Source organism: Macaca thibetana, chromosome 14 (genome assembly GCF_024542745.1).
Source record: "Macaca thibetana thibetana isolate TM-01 chromosome 14, ASM2454274v1, whole genome shotgun sequence".
NCBI lineage: Eukaryota > Metazoa > Chordata > Mammalia > Primates > Cercopithecidae > Macaca > Macaca thibetana.
In genome coordinates, this window is record NC_065591.1 from 4,670,853 (window position 1) to 4,684,271 (window position 13,419).

A 13,419-nucleotide genomic window follows, 5' to 3' on the forward strand; every position below is an offset into this window, starting at 1 on the left:
TGATCTTGCTTCCAGTTACATCGACGGACTCGTTTATTAGTTTGAAGAGTTTTTTCAGTGGGTTTCTTAGGATTTTCTGCATAAAAGATCACGTCATCTGCAAATACAGACAGTTTTTACTTCCTTTCCAATCTGCATGCCTTTTATTTCATTGTCCTGCCTAATCACCGTGGCTAGAACTTCCAGTACAATGTTGAATGGAAGGGTGAGAGCAGATACCCTTGTCTGGTTCCTGATCTTAGGAGGAAGGCACTTGTTCTTTTTCCATTAAGTACGATGTTAGATATGAATTTCTAGATGGCCCTTATCAGGTTGAGGAAGTTCTCTTCTACTCCTGGTTTATTGATTCTGAGTGTTTTATCATGAAAGCATGTTGGATTATGTTCAATGCTTTTCTATATCTATCAATCACTCTGTAGTATTAAGTAATATTTTATTTTAGGAATTTGTCATTTTCTTAAGAGATTGGTCGGTCCTTTTTAAACTTTTTGTACTCTTTTTATTGAATTTGGTATCAGTGTTACACTAGACTTTTCTAAAGACTTTTGAAATTCTTCTACTTTTTCCATGCCTTGAAACAGCTTACATGGTATTAAAATCTTCTGCTCCCTCCAATGACGATGGAATTCCCATGTGAAATTACTAGCCTGGTGATGTTTCGGCCTGGGATAGGGGGATGGGGGATTAAGAATTTTTTATTTATGTATTTATTTATTTTTTTTAATGGTGATGGAGTTGTTCTTTTTTCTGTCTCTTCTAGAGTTAAGTTTTATGACTGACTTCTTTTTTTTTCCTGGAAGAATTGGTTTCATCTGAGTTTATAAACTTATTTGCATAGAGCCAATCAAAGCATTCTCTTGTGATTCTCTTATCTCTCTGTGTCTGTTGCTATCTATCTGTATTCTCTTATTCTGTGTATGCCTGCGTATGCATTCATCCCCTTTTCCTCTTGATTACTTTAGCCAGTTTAGCTGCTTTGTTTTTTCCCTTGAAAGAGTCTGCAGGGCTGAACCTGAGTGGAACAGCACTGCAGGTTGAGACTCCTCCTGTCCACTTCTGTTTCCTTCCTTCTCTCCTTCCACATGGGTCACCTCTGTGTTGTGGCCTGAAGCCTCTTCCACGCTCTCCTGTTTCTTCCCTGAAAAACCTCTTCACTGTCAGAGCCTGTCTTTGCATCCGGCCCTTGGCAGGCCCAAACGAGGCCCTAACGCTTCCAGCTGCAGGTGGAGAATGGACTGGAAGGGGTGGGAATGCAGGTGAAGGGCACCAGCCTGGCTGCAGTGGCCTCGGAGGTAGAGAAGCTGGGGCTGGGAGGGGCGTGTCATGGAGGAATGGGTTGAAGAGCGGCTTAGAGTCAGCAGGGCTTTGGGATCAAATTGCATGGCTTGCATTTTGCCATTTATTGCCTTCAACATCCCTTCCCAGGATCATAGGAATCAGGCGAAGTTACAAAACTGAAGACAGAGTTGAAATGTTGATTCACAGTCTCTCAACTCTGCTCAAAAACCCCGGTCAGACCTCAACAAGATCTTGCATGAGAGAGAAAGGAATGGAGTGCTAAGAGCTGCAGGCAAATATTACTGAAAGAGCCTGGAAGGGCCAGGACCCCCTCTGGACGTGCTGGCGGAGGCTAGGGGGCAGCGGTCTGCTGCTGGGAAAGCCACTGGAGGGTCTGGCCGGCTCTGATGTGGCCTGGACAAGGTGCCTGGACCCAGGGTGCTGACCTGGGAAGACTGGTGACCAGTAGCCCTCCTTCCCCTGAAATTCTAAGAGAAGAAAAAACCCAGCAGAAACAACACATTTCTGATTTTGTGGTCATTTGTCTTCTTTGGCTGTCATGCACATTGTTTCTTCTAGGAAATAGAATCAGATGGAAATGGAGGGAACCCCAGTGGGCACCCCAGTCACTTGGATTTCAAACCACTTGGCAGAGGAGGGACCTGGCCACCACAGCCTCATCAGGGTCCTTTCCACAAGTGAGTGAGGCCCTAAATGTGGAGTTGTGGCATGAGAAGCAAGAGGTGGATGGGGAGGGGGCATCTCCACCAGGTGACCTTGACCCCGAGGAGCCCACCCTGTGCAGATGGGTGGGGGGCATTGTGAGCAGAGGGCCCCACAGCTCAGGCCAGGTGTGCCAGCCGAGAGCACTGCTGGTCTGGGAGTCAAGGATGAAGGACTTGACTAACTGGGGTCAAGTCCTTCATCCAAGCACAGAGAGCAGGACAGGAAGGCTATGGCTAGGGCTGTCAGAGAGGCTCCCAGAGGACGTGGCAGTGACCGGGGATGCTGGTCCACAAGGAAGGGCAACTCCAAGGACCATGTCCTGGGCTACCTTAGTCGCCCCATGTTCTTGGGACCCTGGAGACCATGCTCCACCTGGGCACTGATCCCTGAGCCTCCTTCCTGCTGAATGCCAGGACCAGAGTAAGCAGGGGCTGCAGGAGAATCAGACGGCCCCATTCCCAGTGGCTGGGACCCTGGTGGCATCTCTGTCCCGGGCAGCTGCCCCAACCCTGAGAGGCACATAAAACAATGCATGAAGTTAGGCAGGCTTCATGAAACAGGCATTTGATGAGCCCCAGGGCAGTCACGAGCCATCCTCAGAGGCTCAGCCGCCTGCACTGAATGGCCCAAGACAGCCCTGTGCAGGGGCCAGGGTTCGGGGTGGGGGTAGGCCACACCCAGGGAGGAGGAGGAGGGAGCCCGGAGTGTTCCCTTCTGCGGCCCCACCTCCCCACCCCACCCTAACCACTGGGCAGCTGAGGTGTGGCTCTGTCTGTCTCTGGCATGCTCAGAGCCCTGCTCCCAGGCCCTGCACCACAGAAGGAGGTGGTAATCAGGGTCATAAAGTCATGGTGGGTTTGCTCTTCTAGACCATGCAGTGCATGCCAATCCCCTGCCCCTCAGTGCTGGGACGAAGTGCTGTGGGCATCAGGGCCTCTGATACACAGGGTCTCTGCCCTTGCAAGGCTCCCATGTGGCAGAGGCAAGGTTGAGGGAGACAGCAGCAAATAGAGGGATAATAAGATGGGGCTGTGAAGGAGGACCAGGTGGCTCTTGGGGAAGGGGCTGTATCCCAGGGGCTTTTCAGAGCTGGTGCTGGACCTGAGGCCTGGAGGGGTCTGGGGGATGTCGGGGAAGAGCAGACCACAGTGCCACGAGCCCAAGGCAGGTGTGTGTGCAGCTGCCACTGTGGAGGCGGCGGCGGCCTACAGAGAGAAGCCAGGACTGGAGGTCAGGGAGACTCCTGCCGGGGGACCTGGTTCCAGGCTCCTGAGAGACCCACAGGCTGCTGAATTGGCATCCGAAAAATGCTGTTGCTGTTTAAGCCAGTTCCAGGTGGTGTCTGAGAAGGGCAATAAAGGGAATGTTGACAGGGATGAGGGGCCGTGGTCCCTGGGAGTTTGGTGGTCAAGATGTCCAGGTGAGTCCTCATCTCATCTGGCCAGGCCATGGACTCAGGAAGACACTGGCCTGGGACTCAGCCTGTGCTGGCTGGTCGCCTGCCAGAGCGCCTGGAGAGAAGGGCCTGCTGGCCTTGGGCAACGGGCTGTGTGTGCTGCCGGTAGGGTGAGGCTGCTGCTGATGGGGCTGTCACTGGAGAGGGGCCTGGCTCTCTGGGACCCCCACCTCCGTCCCAGCTTGGAGTATGATTTTCCCCATTGAGAACCCAGGCTGGCCCAGAGGAGGGTGGGAAGGGGCTGCCTCCACTCTGAGACCCCCACGACAGGTGCACTGGGGGCTCTGTGCAGGTTCACACTGCTCCTGCTGGCTCCCTCCTTTGCAGAATAGCAAAGTGGTCATGGAGCATGAACTCTGGAGGCACTGGAGCCAGGGGTTCAAATCCTGCACCCCCAGAACTACCAGCTGGTACCCTGGGAAGAGTCTCATTTGTCTCCTCTGCAACAGGGGGCTCTAGGGATAGGCTACCTAGGTACAACCTCAGGACTGTCCCTGCCTGGCTGGGTGACCTTGGATCAAAGGAAGTGGGGGTTGCATTGTCCTCTCCCCTCCTGTGAGCATTAAGTGCGTCAATACTCAAAAAGTGCTCAGGGCTGTGTCTGACTCATGGTAAGAGTGCAGTTGATTGTAGCTAAGAGATGCCTACTGTGATCAATAACTCGAAAATGGCAATGGTTTCACACAAGAAGATTCTTTGTCTCTCATGTCACAATCCAATGGAGGCAGGTGGTAAGGAGGGGACTCTGCTCCACAAAGTCATTCAGGGATCCAGATCCCTTCCAGCTTCTGGCTCTTTTAGAGGGCCGAGTCCTCCCTGAGTCCTCTGTAGACGAGGGAAGAGGCAGACGTGGAGGATGACAGGGGGCTTCCCATGGGTCATACCTGAACCATTTCCACCCACATGCTACAGCCACACTAACTGCCAGGGGCTGGGACACGCAGGTTAGTGTGTGTCCAAGAGGAAAGATGCCAGAGTTTGTGGAACAAACAGACTCTGTCTTAGCTACTTTCACTCTTCTTATCTCCTACAGCTGCTAGGAACGTTGAGAAGGAGGATGGGTGTGCAGTACACAGGAGGGTGTGCGGTGCACAGGAGGGTGTGCAGTGCACAGAAGGACCTGGAACAGGTGAGTTATGGTCACAGTTGTGTCAACGCTGACTTTAAAGTCCCCGAGTGCAGTTACAAGGGTGACCTCAGACCTCACAGAGCTCCTCATGTTGGCTCTTCTCACGAGCAGAATTTTCTCCTCGGGCAGTATGTGGATGTCACTAACCATTTCTTTTAAACCCCTTAATCTTATTGTTCCTTAGTGGGAAGGCTCCAAACATTTCTTTTTTCATATTAAAAAAAACTAGGCTGGGTATTGTGACTCACGCCTGTAAACCCAGCACTTTTGCAGGCTAAGGCGGGAGGATTGCTGGAGCCCAGAAGTTAAAGACCAGTCTGGCCAACATGGCGAAACCCAGTCTCTACAAAAACTACAAAAATTAGCTGGGTGTAGTGGCATGTGCCTGTGGTCCCAGCTACTTGGGAGGCTGAGGCAGGAAGCTCACCTGAGCCCAGGAGGTTGAGGCTACAGTGAGCCATGATGTCACCATTGCACTCCAGCCTGGGTGACAGAGTGAGACCCAGTCTCAATTAAAAAAAAAAAAAAAGCCAGGTGCGGTGGCTTATGCCTGTAATCCCAGCACTTTGGGAGGCCAAGGCAGGCAGATCACCCAAGCAGGAGTTCAAGACCAGCCTGATCAACATGGAGAAACCCTGTCTCTACTAAAAATACAAAATTAGCCTGGCATAGTGGTGCATGCCTGTAATTCCAACTACTCGGGAGGCTGAGGCAGGAGAATTGCTTGAACCTAGGAGGCGGAGGTTGCGGTGAGCCGAGGTCATGCCACTGCACTCCAGCCTGGGCAACAAGAGTGAAACTCCATCTCAAAAAAAAAAAAAAAAGACTGACAAGTTTCTTTAATAGCCTAACAGCCTTCTTTTTATACCTCTGAATTTCCTACAGATCATTCCCTGTTGGAACGAAGGGCAGGATCCTGCTGGGTGTTGAGGAAGTGAAGGCAAAAAAATGTCTCCTGGGGCCTGGTGCCTGCTGCAGCCACCCCTGGTGACAGGTGTGAGCTCTCTGCATGCCCAAAGCCCAACCAAGCCAACGTCTTGCCCTCCTTCCCACATCACTACAGGAGGGAAGGGAGAAGGTTCCTGAACCGGGCTCTGCATTCACGTCACTAGAGGCACTTGTTAAAATGCAGATCTCCAGCCCCCACACGTGCACCCAGGTGCACTGATGCTGAATGTCTGGCCGGAGAGCCGAGGAATCCGACTTTGCAGAAGGGGCTCCCAGGAGATGCTGACAACCTGTCCTGCCTGGCATCTGGGAAGCCTGGCTGCAGGGGTCAGCAAAGCAGGACAGGCACACCTCTGTCTCTGGGAAGCTGGCAGTGTGACAGGACGGGAGAGGGATGGACCCAAATCAGAAGCATCGCCAGGAACAAGGCGATGGTAATGGCCCTGTGTCTCCACCATGGCTTGGTGCTGGGGCTGGGCTACGTGCTTTCCAGACATTGCATCTGTGGCTTCCATTTTATAGATGGGGAGACTGAGGCTCCTGAAGTTTAGTCATTCGACCCAGTTACCCACAGCGGTGGAGCTGAGTTCGAGTCCAGAAGTCCCTGGAGGTCCCATGACCTGAGCTTAGGATGCTGACGCTAGGATTTGCTGAAGGAGGGGCTGATGTCGAAGGCTTGGCCGTCCGTGCCTCACTCCTGACAGGCCTGTACATGTGGGCTACCTGCCCGAGCCGAGGAGCCGGACGTCCCACGCAGGTCCTCCTGAGAGACCCTGCTGATCCCAGATGCAGTTTTCTAGAACATGGAAGTGAAATTCACATGACAAAATTAATCATTTTACAGTGCACAGTTCCACGGCACTCAGCGCGACCACAATGTTGTGCAAACACCTCTATCTAAGTTCCAAAACATCTTCACCACCCCAAAGGAAGCCCCTCCCGGTCAAGTAGTCACTCCCCATCCCACCGCCACAGTCCCACACACTGACAGTCAACACTGTGAGTCCTGTCTCTGTGGATTGGCCTGTTCTGGACATTTTTTTTTCTTTTTTCTTTTTTCTTTTTTTTTTTTTTTTTTTGAGATGGAGTATTGCTCTGTCACCCAAGCTGGAGTGCAATGATGCAACCTTGCCTTACTGCAACCTCCACCTCCCAGGTTCAAACAATTCTCCTGCCTCAGCCTCCCAACTAGCTGGGACTATAGGCATGTGCCACCACACCCAGCTAATTTTTGTATTTTTTTTTTTAGTAGAGACGGAGTTTCACCATGTTGGTCAGGTTGGTCTCGAACTCCTGACCTCGTGATCCGCCCACCTCGGCCTCCCAAAGTGCGGAGATTACAGTCGTGAGCCACCGCACCCGGCCTCTTTTTTTCTTTTTTTGAGATGGAGTCTCACTCTGTCACCCAGGCTGGAGTGCAGTGGTGAGATCTCAGCTTACTGCAACCTCCACCTCCCAGGTTCAAGCGTTTCTCCTGCCTCAGCCTCCCGAGTAGCTGGGATTACAGGCATGTGCCACCACGTCTGGCTAAATTTTTGGATATTTCATACAAATGAAATCATGCAATATGTGGCGGTTTTTGTCTGGCTCCTTTCTGCACACTAGTTCCAGGGGCATCCATCGTACAGCAGCTATCAGGGCTTCATTCCTTTCTGTGGTTTCCCCACATATACTCTACACAGAGCGGGAAGCCACACTGAGGGGATACCTCTTAGCGGGGAGTGAGGACCGAGGACCCTGCAGACTGAATGCTAGCCCCTGGGAAGGGACCTCGGCTTTCCTTAGGACTTCTCTTCTGCGGTCCTGCAGCTACTCTCCTGCGTCCTCCTGCCCGCCCCCAGGAGAGTGTTGGGCACAGGAAACCACAAATGCATCTTGGATGTTAAGGACGGACAGAGGCAGCAAATGGATCACTGCAAGCCGCAAGCTGGGGCTCCATCTCCTTCCTCCCCTCCAGCCCCAGGAGTCAGTGCAGATGCCAGCAATTTGGCCATTTATAAATAGCTTTGTTTGGACTTTGTTTGAGAGCACTGCCGGGGTGGACTGCTCCAGGCTCCTGTTATCCTTAAGACCAATTTCCTCCTGAAACAGCCCTGGGGCTGGGCAGTGATGCTTGTCTTATATGGGGTGACCATCTTCCCACCAGCCAGGAGATGCAGATTTCAACCAAAACCCGTCCACGTTCCTGGGGAGCAGGAAGGCTAAAGATGGGGCTAGGTCCTGACTTCCAGAAGAAGGGGCTGGCACCATCCTTGCGCCCCATGGGAGTGAACAGGCCGACTCCTCTCCTGCCTTTGGCTCCTTCCCTTCTAGAATCCAGCTTGTGGTGGGAGGCCCTTAAATCCCACAGCCCTGGGAAGAGCAGGAGGCCATAGCTACATCCCTCAGTTCATTCTGTGTCTTCCTGTATTTTGATAGTTGTGGGGGCCCTGGGATGAGATAAGCAGCATTCTGCCCCTGGAGGACAGGCCGGGATTGTGGGAATTCCAACATGGGAGCATCTCCCCATGGCTGCCTTTCTCCTGCCTTTGATGGCCACAGGTTCCAGCCAGCCATGAGGTGTGACCCACCCCCCGCAACCCCACTGATGGCAGGAGGAAGCCATTTATCATCACAGAGAGATCTGGCTGCTAGCGTGTTTATCTGGAGGAAGGAAATGAACTCTTTTCATCTCCTCGAACCGGCGTCTGGCCCGCTATGCTGTCCGATCTGTCGGCTCGGGGAATTTTAAATAATGCGTTCCACATTTGTCGGTACCTGTTTCGTGTCTGTCTTGGAGCTCTCTGTTCATTGCTCTCTGGGTGTCACGCTTTATTGCTGCTTCCTCCTTCAGATAAACTCTGTCATAAGTTTATTTTTTCTCAGAGCCGAGTTTAGAAATCTGTCCCAGAGCCATGGGCCGGCAAGGCAAGGCTCCCTTCTCAGGCTGGCACATCTGGAGTAGGCTGCCCAGGGCACCTGGGGGCACATGACAGTGCCATCTGGGATGTCTACTGTAGTCTGGGAGGCCCCTGTCCTGCAGGGTTGGGGATGACTCCATTGCTTTTCAGGATTTCTAAGTCAGGGGACAAGTAGTGACAAAAATCCCACACTGTGCAGCTGGCAGGGAAATTGCTGGAGTATGATTGAACAAATGCAGCAGCCTGTGCCAGTCTGGATACTTCTGGCCAAAAGGGTCATTCAGATGAGAGTATCTCCTGAATTAATAACTATGGCAATAGTACCTCCAGCCTCTCCCGGATGAGGTGATAAGGAGTGAGACCAGCGGTGAATTACCCTCCATGCATCCACCCACTGAAATCATCCATCCATCCATCCATCCATCCATCCATCCATCCATCCATCCACCCACCCACCCATATATCCACCTACCCACCCATACATCCATCCATCCATCCATCCATCCACCCACTCATATATCCACCTACCCACCCATGCATCCATCCATCCATCCATCCATCCACCCACTCATATATCCACCTACCCCCATGCATCCATCCATCCATCCATCCATCCATCCACCCATCCACCCCACTCATATATCCATCCATCCATCCATCCATCCACCATCCATCCATCCATCCATCCACCCACCAATATCCACCCCCCCATGCATCCATCCATAATCCATCCATTCCATCCATCCATCCATCCATCCCCATCCATCCACCCACCAACCACCATCCATCCATCCATCCATCCATCCATCCATCCATCCATCCACCCATCCATCCACCCACCCACCCATCCATCCACCTACTCAACCATACATCCACCCACCCATCCTACAATCCATCCATCCATCCATCCATCCACCCACCCATTTATCCATTCACCCACCCATCTATCCATCCATCCATCCATCCATCCACTCATCCATCCATCCACCTATCCATCCATCCACCTATCCATCCATGCACCCACTCACCCATCCATCCACATACTCAACCATACATCCACCCGCCCATTCTCCCATCCTCCCATTCATCCATCCATCCATCCACCATCCATCCATTCATCTACCCATCTATCCACCCATCCATTCATACAACCATCCATTCATCCATCCATCAATTCATTAAAGATTTACTGCACGCCTAGCACGTATCAGACCCTTTGGGTCTGATTTGGGTACCAGATCCTTTTGGATCTGCTGCTGTGGACCCAGTGACAAGAAGGACAGACTCTGCCAACAGTGGGGCTGACAGAAGGGGAAGGGAGTGTTGAGAAATTGCAAGTGTGGAACATGAAGAAGGAGAAGCAGAGGGAGCATGTGACAAGGAATTGGGAGACCCTCTCTGAGGAAGCTACATGCCAGCTGAGAGTGAAGGATGGGGCAGTGTCAGCAAAGCCAAGAACAGGTGGGGTGGGGAATCTCATGCAGAGGAAGGAAGCAGATCTGTGAGTCTGCAGCTTGGGAGGAACAGAGGGGCATTCCGGGCCACTGGAGCAGAGCTCTGAGCTTAGCATGTGGTGTTGGGAGGCAAGGAAGTTCAGCAGGCTGGGCTGGAGGGTCTCATGGTCTCTACTGAAGGCAAGAGCTGGACACATCTCCATCCCTCCCAGCTTGATCCTCTTCCCTCTGCTCACCCCCAGTGACACCTGGGGTTGACCCAGGGCTGGGGGTGTGGCTTCGGTCAGTGAGGGGCTGGGGGATGAAGTGTGGCCCCAGGGGGAGCCATGAGGAAGGATGGCGCTTGCCTCTCACTTTCCTCTCCCCAAGCCAGTCGCCCGCTGCCAAGCCCCAGACCGTCTCTTCTGTTGTTGCTGGACTGGCCTGCTTGGCTGCCCTGTGGAGACCTCCAATCCAAGGTGGCTGGAGCCAGTGTGGCCTCGTCCTCCAGCTGCCTGCTGCCCACACCAACCTGGGGCATGGCACAGGAGCATGAGAAGGGGCCTGTCGTTGATCTGCTTGGATTCACTGAGAGCGTGAGAAAAAGAGGGCAAGGGTGAACCCCAGATTCTTGGTTGCAGCCATTGATGGCCCGAGCTTCAGTCCTCAGGAAGGGAGATGGTCAGGAGCAGCTCTGGCAGGGACCTCAGGGCTCCGTATCAGCGGGATGGACTGGAGAGGCCTCTGAGGCACCCAGACAGAGCTGTGGAGCAGACACTGGAGGCTGGGCCGGTGATCAGGGGAGAGGGTGGAGATATGAATTTGGGAACCATGAATGTCTAGAAGTGTTCAAGCCACAGGACCCATGAGTCCACCTAGAGAGCACCTGTTGCAGGAGAGAAATCTGAGGCCCAGAGCAGTTGGAGAGAAAGGGAGATCAGGAGGGTGTGGGTTTCCCGAATCCAGACCCATCCTGCTGAGGGATGAGCCTGGTCAGTTCAGCGTCTCCACGGAACCTGTATTCTGAACTCAAATCTTTCCTCCCTGTTCTGGCTCCAGCTGCATTTCATGAACCCAGATCTGTTATGGTCCTCTGCTGGGGCCGCGTTGTCCCAGAAATAAGTCAAAACTCTGCCTTTGGGGGCCTTTGGGGAACCTTTGCAGCTGGGCTGCTGGTGACCCCTTCAGCCATTTAATGTCCCTGCCTCCTCCCTCACGGGTTCCATCCAGCCATGCAGAGCCCTCCCAGTGACTCAAACATGCATTTCCAGACCCACCACCGCCCCCACAACTGGAGCAGGTCACGCTCTGCCTCAACCCGATGCTTTTCCCATGGTGCACAATGTTCTTCCTTGCATTCTTCCCCTGACACACTCCTCTGCATCCTTCACGGCCCCTTTGTGTTGATTCCTCTGGTTCTCAGGCAGTATAGCAAAGTGTGAAGGGTGCAAACTCTGGAGCCAGACTGTCTGGGTTTGGATTTGGACTCTACTGGTCATTGTGTGGCTGTGCCTCAGTTTCCTCGTCTGTTAAATGGGTGTGGTCATAGTTCCTGCACCTTTGGGTGCTGGGAGAATTCAACCAGTGACACCTGGAAAGCACCAAGCCAGTGCCTGGGACTCAGTAGGGACTTAATCCAAACAGGCCACTGCAGCTTTCTCTGGGATCCCATACCCTCTGGCCCACAGGCAGTTCCCAGCCGACATGTTCCCAGGCAGCCGGGAGGCTCTGAGCTTGTGGGGGCAGAGGCAGCCTCTGACACGCCAAAGATGTGGCCTCCACAAAGTGTCCCAGCTGATCAGGGGACACTGGGGCCACAGACATTCTTGGTCAGAATAGGAAGTTGGGTTCTCCTGGACAGAACTCCATTAAACACAGCTTCACAGAATGATGGCCACTCCCCAGGAAGCACCAGCTTTCCCTGGGGGCAGACAGACCGAAGGACAGTGCTACCAGGCCAGGGGGCCCAAGGGTACAGGGGGCAAGTCCTCCCGGGGTGGAGCCAACTCCACCATGGGCACACGGGTTTGGGAACTCCAGAGCCCAAGCTCACCCCACTCATCCATGCACTGAGCCTGTTCATCTTGGAGATTCCGTGGGCTGGACTCCTTGCAGGCCGGCTCAAGAGAATAATGCCCTAGGGGCATTACATGGGGTATGACATGGAGGGGGTCTTGGACAGCTGGGGGAGGCTGCTGGGCTGTGCTCAGGAGGGAGGGCTGCTCCAACCTGCTGAGGGCTCTCCGAGAGGGTGAGCTCCAACGAACGGGCCCCTTCTGCCCCCCACCCGGCCTTTTTTCTCACAGGCCTGGGGTAACCAGAGTTAACAGGCAGGTTCCCTGCATCTGCAGGGTCTGCATTCTAGGACCGCTGCAACTAAGTGCCATCCACGGAGGGGCGTAAACCACAGAAACACATGCACGCTCAGAGCTGGAAGCTGAGGGCCCAGGATTAGGGCGGCGGGAGGGTCAGTGCCCAGCAGCTCTGCTGGCTTCTGCAGGCTCCTTGGCCTGCGGCAGTAGAACCCGTCTCCCTGCCATGTTCACCTATGTACATGCCTGCGGTTCCCCATTCTAGAAGAAGAACCCCAGGCAGATCAGATGAGGGGCCACCCTGTTCCCTCATCTTCACTAATCACATCTGCCACGCTCCTATTTCCAAACAGGGTCACGTTCTGAGTCCTGGGGTTACGACTTCAGCATATGAACATGGGGCATGGGTGGGTGAAATTCAGCCTGTAACACCTGCCCAGGCTAAAATCCCACAGAGCACCCCTGGGACCTCCGTTCTCCCCAGCACTTGCTCACGCGGGGCAAGGGGAGCCGGGTCCCAGCTGGAGGAACGGTGGTTCCTGTGGGTTTCCTTCCTGCTTGCCCGGCACTGAAGGCCAGTGGGCTTCAGGGGCCCTCTGAGAACACCCAGTTCCACCCCTGACCCACCTCGCGGCCTTCCCCAGGCCATTCCCAGCAGCCTCACTCCCCTGGGCCTTCCTGGTGTCCCCAGTTCCCAGAACCAACCCAAGGACGCTGTTCCGGGAATGGGCTTCCTGGGACGTTCGTTACCCTGCTCCTTCTCACCTCCTCCAAGCCTTGCCTGCTGCAGCCTGGAGGCTCTGAGGGTCCATTCCCGCTGGAGCTGTGCCCTGGGCCCCCACACTGGCCTGAGACACTCCCCACCCCTGCTCTTTAGCCACTTAGAGAAAGTGGGGAGGAGGATGGCGACACGAGAGGTGCCTGAGTCCCTGGAAGGGGCAGCTGCGGAGCCAACCAACTTCTCCTAAAGGCACAGATCCCACACCGACCCCGCGCACAGCACGGCCCCGCTTTCCGCACCCCCATGATCCAGAAGGCGCGGCTCGAGCCGAGTCCTGCCTTGGGTGGGTGTGGGGGTGCCAATACCCACTTTGCACCACCCCTGCCTGCTCCCCAGTCCCGGGGCACACCCCGAACTTTCCAGCCTCCAGACCTTGTCTGTACTGTGCCCCTCACTACCCAGAAACGCACTGTTCCCTCCTCCCATGGCTGAAATCCAGCTGCCAGGAAGCCCTGG

General features: G+C 54.1%; 1 protein-coding gene across 1 annotated transcript in view; it reads left to right on the forward strand.

Annotated features, from left to right (window-relative positions):
- Positions 1–1,634: 1,634 nt before the first annotated feature.
- Positions 1,635–13,419, forward strand: part of MRPL21 (mitochondrial ribosomal protein L21) — a 1,021,966-nt gene continuing 1,010,181 nt past the window's right edge. The window contains exon 1 of the mRNA XM_050758219.1: positions 1,635–1,638. The gene's annotated coding sequence lies outside the window, so the exon portion shown is untranslated. The remainder of the gene's footprint in view (positions 1,639–13,419) is intronic.